Genomic DNA, 18,578 nt, shown 5'->3' with positions numbered 1-18,578 from the left:
CTTCCCCTTAAGCTGAGGTTTCTTGCAAAGTGCCAAAACATAACAAGAAAAATTATTTTTAAGACCCACACTGATGAGAGAAGAATGCAGAAGAGAGCTGTGAAGAGAGCTCAAGAACACCTGTGAGGTTATCATCTCCATCCCCTCACCTGGGGGAACAAAAGCTCAGCATCCAGCATTACCATAGCACCAATAGCCATCAATAAATTGCTCTCGTAAGAAAAGAACAGATGTGACAAAGATTGTTCCAGGGTCTATAGCAGACCACAGCCAAAGCAGAAGAGTCTAAATGTGCTGGGCTGGGATGGCAAGGGAAGTCACAACTGAGTTCCATCTAGGGGGAATTATTCTTACACTCAATTCATCAATTTATGGGCAAGCGATTCCACAGGCAACGCTGACTTGATTAAACAGAGCCATAATGACAGTGAGTGTAGGGAAGCATCCAGCCAAGTATGCAAACTAGCCTTCTCAGCCTAGAATAAAAGCTTTCTAACCAATAATTTCATGCTTTTATCTATACGATCATTAATACAGATACCAAACAATGCCAGCTCAACGTGGTGTCAAAGGCTCTGACAACCTCTAATTGATAATAAATAATTCAATTTTTGTCCCAATCCAAAACTGCTGAATCTTGGGACATGTTCCAAATAAATGATTAAAAAGAACTTTGAATGTAATTATATCTAACACAATTGGGGATATTGCCCAGATGAAATTTACAGCAACTATTCAGAGCTACAAAATTTCAATGACACTGGCAACTCTTTATGCCTACTAGAAAATGAAATGTTCTTTACTCAGGCAGTGGCACAGACTGCATTTTTTTATTGACAGCTGTATGCCAGCAACTCACCCAGGCCAACCATGCTTCCCACAGAGGTGCAGTCTTTCCCAAAAGCACTCGAGAAAATTTAGGTGCAGGGTTTTGCCACAGCCCGATCTTTATTGTTCAGTACACGCAGAACAGGATCTTTTTGATGCAACTGACTCTTACCCTCCCCCAAAACTGCTTACATTACAATTAACAAAAGTTTCTTAAGAAATTAACACGCATAGTTCCTGGAAGGAAACTAGGGCAAGGTGTTTCAGGAAGGAGAGTGACTCTCAGCACAACCCTGAAGTGATAAATGCAGCATCTCAGAGGCACACTGATTGTTCCCAGTAATTCCCAAACTCCAAGGCTAGAAGGGACTCTGAAAACACAGGACGTATTTATAAGAGCATCCTTACACAAGATTTGACTCCTATTTTTCTCTCACTTGTGTAAATTCTTGCTGAAATCTTAGGTTTTGCATCTGTAAAACGGGGATGATGACATTCACTTTGATTTCTTTGGATGCAAATTGTTTTGAATGCCAATTTTTTATTTTCTTGGGAGAACAGTGTATGTAACTGACCTGAAGAAGTGGTCACTCTTAAGAACCTTTTAGATCTGCAGCAGTTATCTTACTGAACTCATACGGAAACAGTAGAAATGCAATTTCCTTGTTGAACTTGTCCCGTTTCTTTATTCCCAGTCCCTTCTGGAAAATTCAGCATCAGCATCACTGGAATCCCCATGCTCACAGACAGGGCAGTGACAGCACCAGTGCGAAGATGTGCAAAGACTAGGACTCGAATTGCTCCCTGGACCTACTAAAACATACTTCTCAGTCTTTACAATACATCTTGCTATTTGTGAATACAAAGTGACAGAAGAAAAAAACAGTTCTTCATCATTTACAACATGCTGTTCTGGACTTTGACGCTCACCTATGTTTACTTGGCAAAGAGGTCAGAGACAGCAGCCCCCCTGAAGCAAAGAGATCACCTGCAATGTCTGCAGGATCATGAGAACATCTGAGAAAACAAAATAGCTGCATAATTTGGTGAAGTTCAATGCCATGACCAGGTGAGCTAGGCTTGTTTCTTCAGGAAAACAAACATAAGGGCGAGAGGGAGCAGACAAGCACTCAGAAGTATATCTAGTTCCGCATTATCCAGAGCTGCACTGTGTGCCCTGTATCACACAGGTATTAAACACAGCCTGCTAGCCTCCAGCAGACCTGCAGGCACTGCTGTGCTCTGAACGATGATGCCCAGTTAGGCACCTTCACTTTAGTAGATACATGACAGAAAGACATTTATACCATTAATTGGAACAGCCAGTTACATTAAATAGGAGACAAATTAATAGATTTAACAGATCTCATATCTGCAGTCTGAGATCAGTAGAGCACGTAAGCACATGCTTAGCTTGAAGGAAGGATGTAGTCCTATTGGAATCAGTGGTTTATTAGACTTTATGGGACCAGCTCATGTGCTGAGGCCAGAGCTGGAATCTCAGTTCCTGCTGGATACTCACTCTGCCTCATCTACAGAAGAAAATTCCCATACAGGTGAGAAACTAAGTGACTCTCTATAGTGCATCATCCTATACTAGATACTTCTTCTGAAGTATCTACCGATCACTGTAACAAAATGTTATATAAACCTACACTCCAATCTAGTGGTGACAAGCTAAGAATAACAAAACTTTGCTATTTTCCTTTAAAATGGAAGAAAATTTATAAACTACTATTAAAACCCAATATTTGAAATGATTGGATCTTCTTTCACAGCAATATTCACCTTAAATTCTAAGTTAAGTTATATAAAGTAAGTTATATAAAAGTATATATCTACACGTAAGTTATATAAAAGGGAAAGCAGCTAACAGAAAAATATCAGAAAATATAAGGATAAATTCCTTATGTGATCTCTGTTGCATGCACAGACTAGCCAAAGATCTCATACGTCTTTCAAAGCCTTGGTGAGGTTGATACTATTTTTATTAGAAACCCAGAATAATGGAACAGTGGAACCCAGGCACAAAAATACTGTGATGTCAGAAATCACTCTGGAAGCTGAGAGAACTGGATTGAGCTCCATGACCCTATAACATTTTCACCGCCGGGTCACAGGCGCAGAGTGTTTGTTCACAAAGTAACTTAACAATCATTAATACCTTGTGGTTAAGCCATGTATCTACAGGAAATGTTTTCCTAACATGTTATCACGCAAAGTTTATTAAACAGGAGTTTGCAGCGGTTCATTCAGAAATTCCACGTGGCAGAGTCCTTTTTGAAAGAGGATAAGCCAGTGGCAATACCAGAGGATTCAAGTTTATGTCCTGATTTCTCACTGCACGTCGTAAAGATCATGGGATGATAGAACAGCTGTATGCTTCACCTCTAGAAAACCAGGCAACACCTCCCTGCCAGCAGCTCTTCTGCTGAACAGAAGGGGAAGCACTGGTAGACTTGATCTAACATCTCTAATGTTAAGAAGAATTTCTTTACTAAAATGCTCGTAAAAACAAAACAAGAAAGAAAAGCATTTCAGAGCTCCAAGAAGGGTCACAAATTGGGTAAGATAGAAGTAGAAATGCAGAAGATGTATTAAAAAGATGTCATCACCTCTTTAATGTGTTTTGTCTTGTCAGCTGTGAACATCCATAGTTCCTCCATTTGCACTGGTACGGAAGATGGGAAAAGGCTGAGCTTGTAGCACCAGCTGTACTCTGAGGGCTGGGCAGCTGGCTCCAGCCTTCCTGAACAGACACAGGGCAAGTGCTGCTGAGGTAAACTCAGTTTAACAGGTTGCTACTTACAGGCTTAGACTGATTTACAGGTGTTTGCCCTGAAATATGACTATCCATGTTATCACTGCTAATCCTCTTCCATCTCTGAAATCCTCCCACTTCGACAGATAGCTACTTTTTGAGGAGAAAACCACATGCATACCAAAAAGCAACAGTGCTCTCTAAATCTCCTCCCACAGGAAGAGCAGCCTGACTATCACACACCTGACAAGCTGTCTAGTACAGCACACCACCAACCCCTCGGTTGCCTCTGTCACAGCGGGTGTCACCCACCTGCATGTGACAGTAATAACAGGGATGTCACAAGGAGAGGGCACACAGACCTCACATCCTCCTCCCTTCCAGCCTGGTAGAAAACCTGTTGGCAATGCAAAGCCTAGGAAGCATAGCTGGGCTGCTCCCACTGCATCCAGGGGACCAGTATTTTCCATCTTTCTCTGCTGAAGACTTTTCTTTTCCTTGCTCTCTCAAGCTTGTGACCTCTTTTCTGCAACTGAGTTTCCATCCAGCTTGCAACCCAGTTTTGGATCCCGTCACACTGCTGGAGACCCAGCCTGACAGATCGATGGCCAGAGCACTGTGACACTCTGTACCTGGTGAATCAGTCTCTATTCCCCACACATACTGCTCCAGCACTGTGGTAATGATTTGCAGACATGCATGAGAACAAGGTTCACAGTCTAGGTATACCAAACAAAAAAATTATCTTGGGGTTGAAAGTAAATTTACAAAAGTAGATAACCTTTTTTTTCCTAAAGTAATATATCATATATGTACTGACTGCATTGCATTCATCTGTCTCTTAGCTTAGCTTAGAGACTGCTGAGTACAGCTTCTAGAAATCTACCAATCGCAGCAAAATGCAGCTTCCAGGAGCTCAAGGCCTTGCCAAGTATCACATACTGAGCATAAGACCTGGTATTCTGGCTGCTATGCTCTGCTCCATACCCACAGAACCTGCATTTTAGCTATTTTGAAGCACAGCAACCCTCTCTCTCTGTCACTTTGGGATATTCATGTGGCAGATATGTTGGTCTAGCAGGTCACAGTGAGCTTTATAGCTCTGCAGGTACCTGGGCACGCTGTGGGAGAAGTGTCTTACCCATGAACCACAGCCAGGAGAACTGCTGCTAGAAGAACAGCCTAGTGTTGGGGACCCTTTCCCATCACGTGGCCCAACACATCTACCTGGTGGGAGATACATAAACCTATCACAGAGCCCGAACGATGACTCCAGGCATCAGGATCTCAGTCAATCAGCGTATTCCATAACTTAGAGAATCAGATACATTAGTGTGTCTCCCTTTTTTTTAACCGTGAAAAAAAGTCCAGAAAGCTCCTAGAAATTTTCACAGACTTTCCAAGCAGCCAAGCAAAAACCAAACATGAAGCCAAACTACACACATTAGAGATATTGATAAAACTGGATGAAAGTCCACAGGGATTGTGCGTTTCATATCCAAAATTGCAGAGAAAATTCATCTCTGCTGCTGTAAATAAGTCACACCGGAGCTCACAACACTACAGGAACAATCCCATCCACGACTCCCCACTTCTTTCAGTAAAAGCTGACGGTGACTCTAAGTGCTGACGGTGCAGGGATCCCATTCCCTGCACCAAAGAGTACAACGGACTCCTCACACGCTTCAGGTTTCATCTCCACCTCTCCTATTCTTGGCCTTAAAAGAACAACAATATTTTGAGGTATCTGAGTGTGTGCCAACACTCTGCAGACTGCCCTTCAGTTTCTGTGGATGCTACCACTCTCCAAAAGTCTTCCTTGGGATAGACAGCTGTATGTGTGTATTTTTACCCTGTTCGGTTTTCCCAATGGCTTCCTCTTTCTATCCTCTCCTGGCTTTTTCTGATACATCCTGCTTCTGTTGTTCCCCTGCTATGTGAGCAGTTCTCTGTCTATTCTTGCTTCTTTCTGTGCTAGCTCTGCACAGCAGTTACTTGTTAGTTACTCAGAATCCTAATAATTTAGGTCAAAAAGCCCGGTGAATCTGATGTGGTGTTTCACATAAAAAGAGTGAAATTGAAAACCACCTTATTCTTCTCAACTGAAATGCTGCATCCCTATTAATTCAGGTGTATAAATAACACTCTCTAATGCTGCATCAAGGGCTCTGCTGTGTGATTAAACCTGCCTCCCTGACCTGTAATTAGAAACTTTGCCTCTGAAAGGCAGTTTGCAGAGAGAAAAGGAGAAAGAGAGAGAAGGAACCAGCTCTCAGACCCAACAATTTTGTTCTTAGTAAATTATTCAGAGTTTTTGAAAGTTGAGCTGGATTTCCATCTGCTAACATTAAAGACCCAAAGGGAAGAAGAATTGAAGGATTCTCACAGCAGAACACAACAGTAAAGAGCATGGGGCTGGAAACGAGAAGCCAGCTGAGAAGTTCACTGTCCTCTGCCTGTCCCTGCCCTGTTTAGCTCCTGCCTTTGCATGCCTGGACTTCCAACAGGTCTTAGAGCAATGCAGAGTGACCCTCCACCAGAGTCCCACTGACCTAGAGTCATGTGTTTGGGATATAACATTAGAAGAAACCCCCCAAATTCCATGAATGCTTTACAAATGCCAGCAGAATCAGACAATGAACAAGCAAAATAGTGATGGTCATGAGTACAGAAACAATATAGAGACCGGGTTCCATGGTCCCACACAAGTCATATATAACCTTTTCAAGACAAGTAATTTAAAGATGAATTTATTAATGACCAAACTGGTCTTTTGCTTCAGGGGCAGTTAGTACAGGCTACTGTACTATTAATGATGGCAGTCACTGTTAGTTGCAACCCCAAGGGTACATCTGATGCTATAGGGTAAACTTCTCACTTGAAAGTGTGGAGATAGTAAATATTTTTTTCTCCTGGAATTCTAGTAAGAAAAACTACTATTCCTTCAGCCAAATACAGATTCATTTTAAAAATAAACAAATAAATAACATTCCAACTTCCACAATTGATGTCAGTAATCTTTCCTCTTTCCATAAACTGGAGATAGAGCAAGTTTTAGAGCACCGGATAACATGACAACCAGCCCCAGGATGAGAGGTCTCTGGCCTTGGGTATTTTGCAGCTGTTTCCAGAGTTCTGCTTGATTTCAGATCAGACAGATTTTGTGATGAATTCCTCCTCTGGTTACACCTATAATCTTTGTGTTGAGGGTGTGACTGACATCACAGTTTCAGTCTTTTATGTTTTCAGGCTCAAGTTTGCAAGGCCTCACACCAGGGGAATTGAGAGTCTGAATTTTCCGTGTAACTGTCTTTTTCTAGGAACTTCACAAGGTTGATCCAGGGTTTCAGGGAAGCCTTAGAAATGGAGAAATCAGGTTTAAAGGGACTTATGCAAGGGAGGAGAAGCCTAACATTTACATCTTACAGACCCTTTGGTCAATACACCAGACCTCACAATTCTCCAATGCTTTATATCTTCTACTGTGTTTTTTGACATGCACAATTTTAATAGAAAGAACAGATTAAATCTACCAAAATATTAAACTGTCACTGGTGGAAATGTCTTAATTCCAGACTGCCTAAGTTTGCAAATGTATAAGGTGCAGAGCCATTGGAGACCACAACCCTGGTACGAGGGTGTGGACTCCATGAAACAAAAGAGTCCTTCAAATTCAATAACAACAACTTTAAGTAATCTTTTGTGTTTGTAATGTGGTAGAGTCCAAGTTTATCACAGAGCTGCCAGAACATAAATCTGATACAAACTACTTTGGATTAGATAGCGCAGCAGAAAGAGCTTTGCTGGGGTATTGTGACAAGTTTTATGAACTTCTTAAAGAAACAGAACTTGGAAATACTAGCAGTGTTGTTAAGTTGTTGCCTTGTGGGCTTGAACACTCAGCACTAAGAAGAAAAAAAGCTAACAAATTCAGAAAATAGAGCAGTACTTGAAATTTGTATTAAGACGTGTTTGGTTTTTCATCAGAATTTAAAGTCAGTTGTACTTAAAGCTGTCTTGTGAATCCAGCATGCTCTACCTTCCTCAAATGCAACCACAGGCCCTCTTTCCCCTGTTTTCCCTCAAATCCCCAGAGTCCAGGATCACTTCACTACTCTTTCCTCTGAGGGTCTCTCTCATCTTTTAACACTGGTGTACAAGTACCCAAGCAAAAAAAAAAGGTAAAAAGAACAAGAAATTTGCCATACATCAACTTCCAGAGGCTACCTGCCTCCGCACAGTCCTTTCACGGCCAGGGACTGCCCAGTAGCCCCTGAGATGCACCACCACTGCACCAGCACAGAGAGGAGCAGCCAGGCAGGCAGTTTCAGCTGCTCTGCAGGGACCAAGTTCAGAGTCAGCAGCTTGTGGCTCTGCTCGGAGCTCTGTCCAGCCCTGGGCTCCACTCTAGCCTGCTTGAGTTAGTAACCAGTTTCTCTGATTTTCAGCAAGTCATACGTCAGCCAGAACTAGCCCACATGGTTTGAAACAACCTTTCCCATTTGCTGCCTTGACCCCCCTTGCTCTCAGCAGCTCTGCCAGCATAGCTGCTCCATGCAAGATGGCTGGCCTGCCCTCTATTTCCTATTTCTTGAGAGCAGCTCACTATCTACAGCTGTCCTTTTGAAGATTTTGCTCTCTCATACAGGGATTTACTCCATAAGGCACACCCCCGCCCCTGCACACATGCCACCTTTCCAAACCTCTCCACTCCCCCTTCAATGCCTGAGGCATATGCATGCCCCCAAGCAGGCTGTGTATGGGTTGCTGTGATTCCCAGATTTTTCTCTTCAGGAATCCCGCATTCTCCCCTATAATAGCATTTTAATGTCCCATCTACCTGCTTTCCCTGAGTAAATGGGTCCTCTAAATGTCACTGTCAGGGTTTCTGTGCACACCTACACTACTGCTGTAGTGGAGGACCCTCAACTCCCTCATATCAGGGTTTCTGTGCGCTCCCATCCGTTTTCCTTCTAACTTCAGATCTTCATTCTCCTCCCGTTCTGCAGAGGTTGCATACAAGCCCTGTATTTATCTGGCGACAGATCTTTCAGTGTGCTCACATGATAACTTTTCTAGAGTGATAGAGAGATGAGATAAAGGTATTGGTATGCGAGTGCTATCCCCCAGTTGTTTCATCCACAGATGCAGTGGTATCCAAATTACTGCTGCTACTCTAGTCTCCCCTTTTTGATTTCCCAGTATTTTCACAAATTAGTGGTGTTCTCTCTCCCAGTAATAAAAAGAGGTCTCTGAAAGTTCTGCAATGGATCAGATGGAGAATTTAAAAGTTAACCTGTTCCATGAAGTTAGAAATGACGTCCAGATGAGCATGCAGCCTCACAAGTTTAGCCTTAAACATTACAAAAATCAAATGTAACATTACATCATTCCAGCCTTGAATTGAATGAACCATGGTGGGATAACTTTCAGTTGATCTTGGGAAAAAGAAGGTTCATGTGAGGTTTTCTTGGTGACATCCCAAGTGACTTCCAAATCTCAGAATAAAAGGAAAGGTGAATCCAGTGGTTTAAGTTATTCCCCACCTCCAGACTGAAATATGGTACTATGCTGAAAAGTGACTTTCAAAGAAAAAAAAGGTACTGTTCTGCATCTATTAGACTTCAGTGACTCTGAAGAACATCCTCCTTCTCCTCAGTACAAATACTTTTCTAGCTTTCAGAATGCAGAGAAGGTTCTGAAACTGGGTTTCCATGCATCAGCTGAGTCAGAAGGTGCCATTTCTACATGTCAGCTTTGTAAATATGATTAAAGCCTGAAGCACAATGATGTGCTCCATGGGACATATCTGACCCACACACTGCCTTTTCAACTCCCTGCTTTTTCTAAATCATGTACATTATGAGTGAATAGGAAGAAAATGTGTAAACAAGAACAGAAAAGGTTGTTGCGAGTTCATTAATTCTGATCACTTAATAAGCTGTAAATTGAAGTGCATGAATTCCATTCTCTTGAACACCAGGATAAATTGGAGGAATCTCTATTGACTTAATTTACAGTGATATGCATTAGAATAGTTTCTGGCACATTCAGAATCAAAATAATTATTACAGCAACATTCAAGACCAGAAAGCACCTAGTTCCCATTTAGATAACTAAATGATGGCCAGACTGACAAAAGTAAAGAATTCACCAATTAAAAAAAGAATCTTAATTCTTTTTTAAAGGCAGTGCAGATGCACGGCCACAGGGCCCACACAATTTAGGAGTGCAGGTCTGGCCCTAAGAAGCAGTGATACTGTACACCTAATAATGAAAACACAGTGCTGTGCAAAAGAGTGACTACTGTCCTTTTTCCAGAAGAAAAAGATGAACTGTATAGAAGGAGGCAGAACTATATGAATAACTGTCAGGCCAGTATTCAGAGTGGTACTGATACATTTCAGAGCTTTTTGCTTACATGTCCCCTTGGAGGTCATGAGGAATCCAGGATATCTTTCTATGCAAAGATAAACACTGCTTTGGAATTCTTTACTCTGTGACTAGGATGCTATCCATGAAATCTTACACTGGCTCTCTCTGAAGATAAAACACTTGGCCCCTTCCAGGGTCCAAAAAGAATCCCCAACATCTTCATGAACACTTTAAATTTCTGAATGACAGAGAAATTTCAATGACAGAGAAAAGCATCATGGTGGGAGAAGGAACCTGAGGAATCTCAAAAAAAAAAATTAAAAAAATCACTGGAGCTGCTCAGTTGCAACACCACGAAGTTGCCTCCGTTTTCTGCTGCTGCTGGTTTGTCTGCAAGGAAGTCCCGAGAAAGCCGATCTAAAGTGATGCCCTTGAAACATGCAGCTATGACTGTCCGAAAATGATCCAGCGAAATGTCTAGAGAGCTCCTCCTGCCGGCTGCTTTCTTGGCGGTTCGAGCTCTTGCCAGTAGACCCGATTTTCGGTTTGTCTTTTCAGGAACTTGGAAATGAAGAGAGGGAAAGCTAATGCCACATTTTACCTATTTGTTCATAGCAATAAATCAGCATGATGCCACAATGTCTCTCGTACCACTGCCCACTCCCTCTCCGAGTTCTCAGACAGAGGGAGGTGCCAACTCCCGGGAGCAGGGCAGTGTGGCGGCCGCAGAGGAGCTCAGGGAGCACAGAGCAAAGGCCAGCCCGGCTGGCAGGGACAGGGCCTCAGTGTGCAGGGGCACAGTGCCACAGTGGCCACGCAAGGAGAGCGGGGCAGGTCTGGTCAGAGTAACCACATTTAGGCAGGAGCCCAATAACCATCAGACAAGCCCATACAGGTAAGTCAGGTCTGAGGCCAAGCCAGAAAGTCAAGTCAGCAAGTCAGGGTCAGGATCAGCAGGGTCCACAGGCGGGCACAGACACCCACCCCAGATGAGGACCGAGGACAAGGGCAGCCCTGTGCCATGGCTCTCAAGGGAAGCAGGGAGGCCTCAGCAGGCTTCTCAGCTCTTCAGCACACAGATCTTTTCACAGCACTCTGATCCCAGGTTACACTCCACCATATCAGGGCAGACCTTGAACACAGGCAGCCAAACCTGCAGGACAGGGGGAAGAGGTTGCAGAGTCAGCTGGTACACCCAGGGCCCTGACAACAAGCTGCCCAGCACACTCTGAAGAACATAAAAATTACTTGAAGTGCTGACAAAAGAACCTGGGTACAAACATCCATGGGGTTGGCAGTGTGAAAGGTTGACAATCTGTACTTCAGCTGTTTCAGGGCCTGGTCAGGAATGACCTTTGCAGAGTGCTGTATGTGTGCTTTTGTCTTGCCAGTCTGTTGGGAAACACTTCTTTCTAAGCCAGAGTAAATTTAAAACTGCCACTGGTATGTAATGACAAAGCCCCCCCTATTTTTTCCACATATAACTTAAAACAGAAAAACACAAATGTAAACTAATCCTAGCTTCCCATTAAAAAAATCCATCCACACTACATACTCCTCTGTGACATTTCAACTTCTCTGTTCTTTGGTCAAGCTATGTTCCAAAAGAAGAAATCAGACAAAACATACTAAAATCCATTTCCTACCTACTCACTGGTGACAGTTGCCATAGTCCTGCATCGGCTAAACCTCACAGGTACGTGTGCCAGTCCAAATTCCCAACCCTGCCTGAATAAGGAGGTAAAACATTCTGAGGTGACAAAGCTCAAGTGGCAGGTAAGAACTATTTTCAAAAAAGCAGCTTCTCAAATCAACAGGGGGGAAGACTAACCCTTTGGAAAAGGGTGACCATGATTATCTTATTGAGTTACAACAGGAAAAAATCAGACAGACACAGAGAAGGGAAAATGTGAGGTGAACATCCCAGTAATGTTCCCAGCTAGGCTGACACTGATACACCGCTTAGATAAAGCTAGTTTGCCCTACAAAGGCTGCATGGCTACAGCAGGGAGCAATGGTCTACTGGAAAAAGAACATCTTTTATCAATACTGATAAAAAAAATCCAGATTATGTAAACTGTTTTGGAAAAAAGTCACATTTACAATATGGACCTGTAATTTTCCTGAGATGCCAGGGATATATTATGTCTCCTTCTGTATAGAGTACTGAATATATACAGGACTGTTACTAAATGTGGTTCTGCCAAGCAATTGTATTCCCATACTTTATATTTCCAGTGTGAAAACTCTAATGAAACACTTTAAACCAAAGCTGTTTCCTTGGAGCTGCTCTGACCTTCTTTTCCTCCCCTCTCAGCCGAATCTCCCTGCCAGGATGAATTCAGACCTAATGTCTGCTCCTCCCACCAGGCTTTTGGATATGTGACAATATTCTAGTCACTGGGAGCTGTGCCTGCTGGTGTCCATTGTCTTGTGTCCAGTTTGGGAGAGGGCTTTTAACAAAAAGCCCAGAATGAAATTTATGAAGAGTCCAACAATTTACAGGAATGGCCAACTATTTAGCAAGTTTCTGCACACATCTACGAGCAACTTGTGAGTTCCTGGCAATTAATTCACACGGCTCCAGCACAGGAATGGTTCAAGGTCCAAGAAGAGGCTTTTGAAAGTTAAAAAAAAAATTGAAATGAGGGACCCATCTCAAAATACTGCAACACTGTGCATCAGCTAGAGCTGTGGTAAGATACTGGGGGAAGTATAGGGGGACTGCCTACCAACCTGCCATGCAGAGCCTGTTACAGTCCCTAAAAGAGTCCTGACAGGCACAAAAAGGGGATGTACACTGACCAGCGAGGAGCTGCTGGCTGTGCTCTGTGGAACACATCTGCTCCAACAGTTCAGTAACAGGCACAGCATGGACGTGCAGTCTGATCACAGCCACTGCTGAGTACAGCCAAGCAACTACATCACAACACTGAGGTCCCAGTGCAGTGAAAGGAGATAACGCAGGGCCCAAGAAAGGCGCTGCTCGTAGAGATGCTGAGTAGGGTGCATTGTCCAGGTAAGACAGGAGTGGGTCTGCGGGACAGGGGATATAGACCATCAGCCAGGTGCAGCAAAGTGCAGCTGATGCAAGGCCCTGGATAATCCAACAGTGATGCTCACGGTATGGTGCGGTACTACCAGAAGGAAAGCAAGTTATATGCCTTAAACACAATCCGTTGTAACATATGGGGACATAATATGCTCCTACCCCATAGTGTCATCTGTGTCTCACTTTGTATGGTGTCATCCATGCTGCCTGCCCTATATAGTTTAGGTACATGAACAAATACACACCTTGGTAGAAAGTAAAACTGCTTTCTCTGTTAACATCTCCTGTAATCACACTGCAAACAGGGTGTAAAAACCTTTGTAGATATCTATCCAATTCCCACATTAAATCAGTACATTACTTGACAAATGCTTTCATTTAAAGACCAATTACCTGCTAGGAATTCACAACTAAGCTTGAGCCCTTTGTCTACAAACTCTTAACTTCTCTTCTCCAGCCCCCTGCCCCCCCTTCCACCAGTGTTCTGCAATTTGCCAGCCTCCTTTATGTCTCAGTTATGTCTGCACAATGTGAGGCAGGCAGACCCATGTGCCCACAAACAGAAAAGCTCCTCCAGCTCACAATAACTCAGCAGGCTTCTGTGATTTTCAGAGACTGCATTACTGTGTGCCCATGTCTGCTGTCAAATTACTGTCTGGACACAGGCTCCATGGCTAACCTCAGCCTTACCCCAAACATGAAACTGTCCCCAAGCCCTCAAAAACATTCATCTTCTCTTGCAGCTCTTCTTACACAAAGTGGTATAAACCTGGCTGATGCTTCTAGGAAATAAAGAGCATGCTTACCCCTCCAAAGACATGTTACAATTTTACGTCCTTTCTCTGCAGCCTACTGAGAGTGGCTGTGCTCCATATCATGCATTTAAAACACATCAAAACAGATTTGAAGGGTGGACAGTCCTCCTGAGGTTTCTAAAGGAAAATGGACATAAAAGCCATAAAAACAATCCTTCACACATAGCAGAGGTTGAAATAGTCTAAACGTAAGTTCATTTTCCTCTTTAGTGCAAGTTCTGGCAGTCCCAGGACTGTTCCAACTTCTAGCTATTTGTCACAGCTGTAACGTGACAGCCATGAGGAAAAACCCTGAGCACAGTTACTCCAAGCTTAGCTGCCTTCCCCTTAAAACCCCCACCCCGCCCTACTTCATCTGAGGCTGTGAAAAGACAATAATAATAGGAAGCTGTTTGTAGAACTCCTACGAGGGAAACAGTTATTTCCATGTCCTGCGTTATTTTAAATGTGTCCATAAGAAAGATGGCATGCACAGTTCACACACAAACCTGTAATTGAGGCAACATTTTCTCAAGTCATAGATATTATTGACTGTAATTGCTGTTGTCTGTTTCGACCTTCTCCTCGAGGTGTCTCCACCTCCCATTACAATGTCACAGCAAAAGAAGTTCCCTGGTGGTCTGCAAAGAAGCAAAAGAGCAAATAGCAAGACAGAACTGACATTTTTTTAATATAAAATGTATTCTAAATAAACAATTCAGAGAAAGTAACATTGTTGCATAAAAAGTAGACAAAAAGATATTTCATTGACAGTGCTACTAACAGCAACATTTTGCTTATTTAAAGTACTCTGTACCCCAAATCCTCAAAATATTTTAGAAAAAGGAATACACTACTGTTCTTCGGTGTTTTACAGAAAAAGTGAGGTATAAGGCATTCATAGGGCTTTGCCAAAGTAACTGACAATTTACCACCAGAATGAAGAATAGAATCCAGGCTTCTTAATCCCTGTTACTCAGTTATGTGCATTATTTTAAAGCAGTCCTTGGATTTACTCATTTTAGTGTAGGCTGGGTAAAAAGGAGCACTAAAGCAGAAACAAACATGTGTTCTACATCTTAAAACAAGATTTTCCTCGTGGAATGGCAATAAGGATACCCTGCAGCCTTACGTTTTCTATGCAGCCATAAAGCCTTCATCCTCTTGACTGTGCTGGTAGCCAGGATAACCCCCAATCCATATTCTATACCCAGTGCATGCTGCAGGAGGCAAAGATAACAAAGGCTGTGACAGAACTCCATCAGGGAAGTCCTTTTGGGCCCCATTTCCATCAGCTCATAAAAGGAACAGCCTGGACCCACATGCTGGGCTCTGCTAAGGCTGCTCCAGGCTGCAGCTCTTCATTTGCAAAAGAAATGACCCATTCATTTCTCTCTGACCTCTGCAGACACTTCAGACTGCTGACCTCATCTGCCAATGGCCCCCACCACTACTGCAAGGTTCCTCAAACAGGTGCTCCAGGACTAAAACCTCTGCCTTCCCAGGCAAGCTGAGCTAAAGTAACTTCAAGAATCCTGTACTGGGACTCCTGGGGGACTCTTTGTGTGCAGGTTGGGAATGTTCAGCCCTAAAAGCGTTTATTTCCTATCTAGAAAAGCAGAGGCCATATGAAAAGGATGTACAGATGATAGGATGTAAATTTAACTGAGTCAACTGAAGTTAAAAAATAGACTTGCTTGTGTGTGTACGTGCACTTGACAGCACAGATCTCTTCCCTGCAACTACTGACAGCTGCACTTTGCAGCTGCACTTTGTTTTAGTGTGTGGTTGTACAAGCAGGTCCTGTGGTTCCTGCAGGGAACAGAGTGGCTTGTGCGCAGGGTGCTCCGTCTCTGCAGTAATGTCCAGACAGGAAAGAGGACGGTGCTACCAGCAGTGGAATCCATGTGCGTGCATTGCATTCCAGGAAAAAGACACATCCCTTCAGACATGCTCATCACCCACATATACCCTGGCATTCACAGCCTCATTACCAGCAGTATCACAATCCATATTGACTTTTGTTCTTAACAGCCCCATTCCAGAGAGAAGGTTACACTGTTTCACAGCTAAGGTCTCAAAAGGTGTCTGGACTGGGAATTCAGTGCTAGTTTTAAATCCAAGTTCAGAGTTCTGCTCACTGGATTAATCTCTAGACAATAACATTTTTCTGCTTGGCAGAGAGATGGGAACTTTCAGGTCTCAAAGAATACTGAGGTCCTCAGATGCAGTCACACATATACACAGCACAGATTAACTTTTTTTTTTCCATTAGAAGTGGCATAAAAATAAAGCGAACTAGGTCAGTTCTTCCACTGGTCTCCAAAGAACACCCAATTATCAGAATGAACATAACCATCTTTGATAAGTAAGCCAGTTTGGAAGCTGAACTGTTTGTTCCAAGTGCCACATAGTCACCAGCTCTTACTACTGGCAGAAGAGGCCTGTGAATCAGAGCCCGAAGTCTGATGCAAGAGAAACTTGGGCATCTCAAGCTGCTTTCCGCAGCAGAGAACAACCCTGTTAGTTTGAGAAAGTCCCCTGCCTGCTTTCTCTCTGAGTAATTAAGAGTGAAATCCTCCTCTCAGTGACCCCAATGCTCTCAGCCTAGGCTGATTTACACATGAAAGGAACCCTCTGAGGGGCTTTCTCCCTTTCACATTCACAACCAGGCAGGACCTATAAATAAAACCTTTCTGAAAACAGGAGCTTTCAAAAAGGTCTGTGTATGTGCACAAATGTATATGAGAGAAAGGGAATGGATGTGTGCACTTGAGAATGCGTGTGTGTTTGCATGCATATGTGAAGAGCGGGTGAGAAGAATGTGCATTCATACACCAGCCCGCATGCAAACAAGTGTAGTCAGAAAAACATCTACATGGACTGTGCACAGGTAGTGGGAGCACTTACAGGAGTGACAGGACATGTCCAGGCTGGTTTCCAGCTAGCACGGTTTCAGGGGACATTCACCCAAGTCAGCTGAGTCACTCTAGAGTTACACATGAAAAAAATGAAAGATTTAGATGCAATTGTGCATATGAGATGTGATATTGTGATGCAATTTCCCTCTACAAAGCAGTAAAGTACCTGCAGAACAAAACACCACGGTTTTATGTTGCTTTGGATATAACATGAGAGGTAACAGAGAATCAGGTCTCATGGCATGTGTTCCTATGGCTTTGACCGAAGGTGGGATTTCTGACAGACTGCATCTTCTCAGCTGCCCAGGAGAGAGAAGTGTTGTATTTTCCAGAGATGTCATTGTTCAAAAAGTAATTTTTAGCTTGCTGGAACACAAAACCCCTCAAAGTTTGAAAAATAAACAATGGAACTGATGCCATGAAAATGAAAGTCAGAAGATCAGAAAGGTTGTGACTGCCTTCACAGTAGCTTACAAACACAACAATGCCTAGATATGAATCTGTACTTTCTCTCCCCCGCTGCCCTGTTCACCGATGTGTCTATGCAGTCAGGGTACTTCCCCTTCCATGAGGCCTAAGAAGGACCCTACACAGCTTCCAGGAAACTGGCAGTTAGTGTGACCCTGCCCTAATATAAAACAGGTGACAGAGCCGAGCCAAGCCAGGACAGACTGCAGGCTTTCATAAAGCAGGTACTGGTCTGTGAGTTTTTGCCCCATAAGAGGAGGCTTTTTAAGACCTGGCTACAACGTGATAATTTGAGAACTGCAAACTATTTTACTCCACTACTCCTGACCAGCTGAGCTATTTGCCTACTGAAACTGCATCTGTGCTCTATGCTAATGCCAGCAGCCGGGCGATACGTGTGTGTGAGCACCACTGGAGCTGCTCCGCTGCTGGGTGCCAGGCAGGAGGGGTGCTGCACCCTGCACCGTCCTGACTTCATCACTGCTAATCGCAGCTCTTAGATCTCTCCCCTACCCAATTCTTATGCAAACATTTAGAAGAAGCAGGCAGAGAAAGGCACAAAGCAGGAGACATAAGGAGCGCAAAGCCTCACAGAAGCGCACAAAGCGCAAAATGTTTCTTCTGCCAGTTCAAAAAACTCTTCCCAGCCCCTTGCACTAGGCAGAAGTGTGTGAGCAGGGATGCAGAGCTCCCCTCCTACTGAGCTCGCAGCTAAAGCCCTCCCCCAGTTCCCAGGGTCTTCAAATGAAGATTTGCATAGTACTTCCAGATCATTCCCGAGAGAAGGGACAATGGCTCTCTCAACGCCCTCTTCCCCCCTCCCTCCTTCACTTACAAAGCTGATAAAGCCCTGGTGAAAAGGGGAACAAAGGATTTACAGATGGCAGAATATTGATTTCTGCAGTTCCAGGACTACAGGGAGAAGATGAAGAACCCCCCAGAAACTCTGTGAAGTTTGAGACACAGACGCTATCTCCGCAGCACGAACTCCGCGACAGTATCTGAGAGAGGAAACATTGCTATTTGAGAGGGATAAGCACGTCCCTGAAAACTTAAAAATGCACAGAGATTACAGTCTGAAATCCCAGTGAGCACGTTTGTTGTTCCCAAACCTCCTAAACGGAGAGGCACTTCCAGTGAAAGCAGTTTGCCACCAGGCGGGCCAGTCCGGCATTGCTTCGAGAGCCCTTGGCCCCAGCTGACAGTTATCAAAGGCTTTTATAAATTGCATCTCATCAGTGACTGATGCTGTTATCTGTGTCCTCTTCTCTCCACTAGCCACCACTGCAGCTAGGAAAAAATAAGAAAAAGAAAGGTGAAAGACGACGCTTTGGAAAGCAGCCTTTGATTCTGAATTACAATGTAATCTCCTGGTCTCA

This window comes from Athene noctua, chromosome 17 (genome assembly GCF_965140245.1).
Source record: "Athene noctua chromosome 17, bAthNoc1.hap1.1, whole genome shotgun sequence".
Taxonomy (NCBI): domain Eukaryota; kingdom Metazoa; phylum Chordata; class Aves; order Strigiformes; family Strigidae; genus Athene; species Athene noctua.
This window is presented reverse-complemented; position numbering follows the sequence as displayed.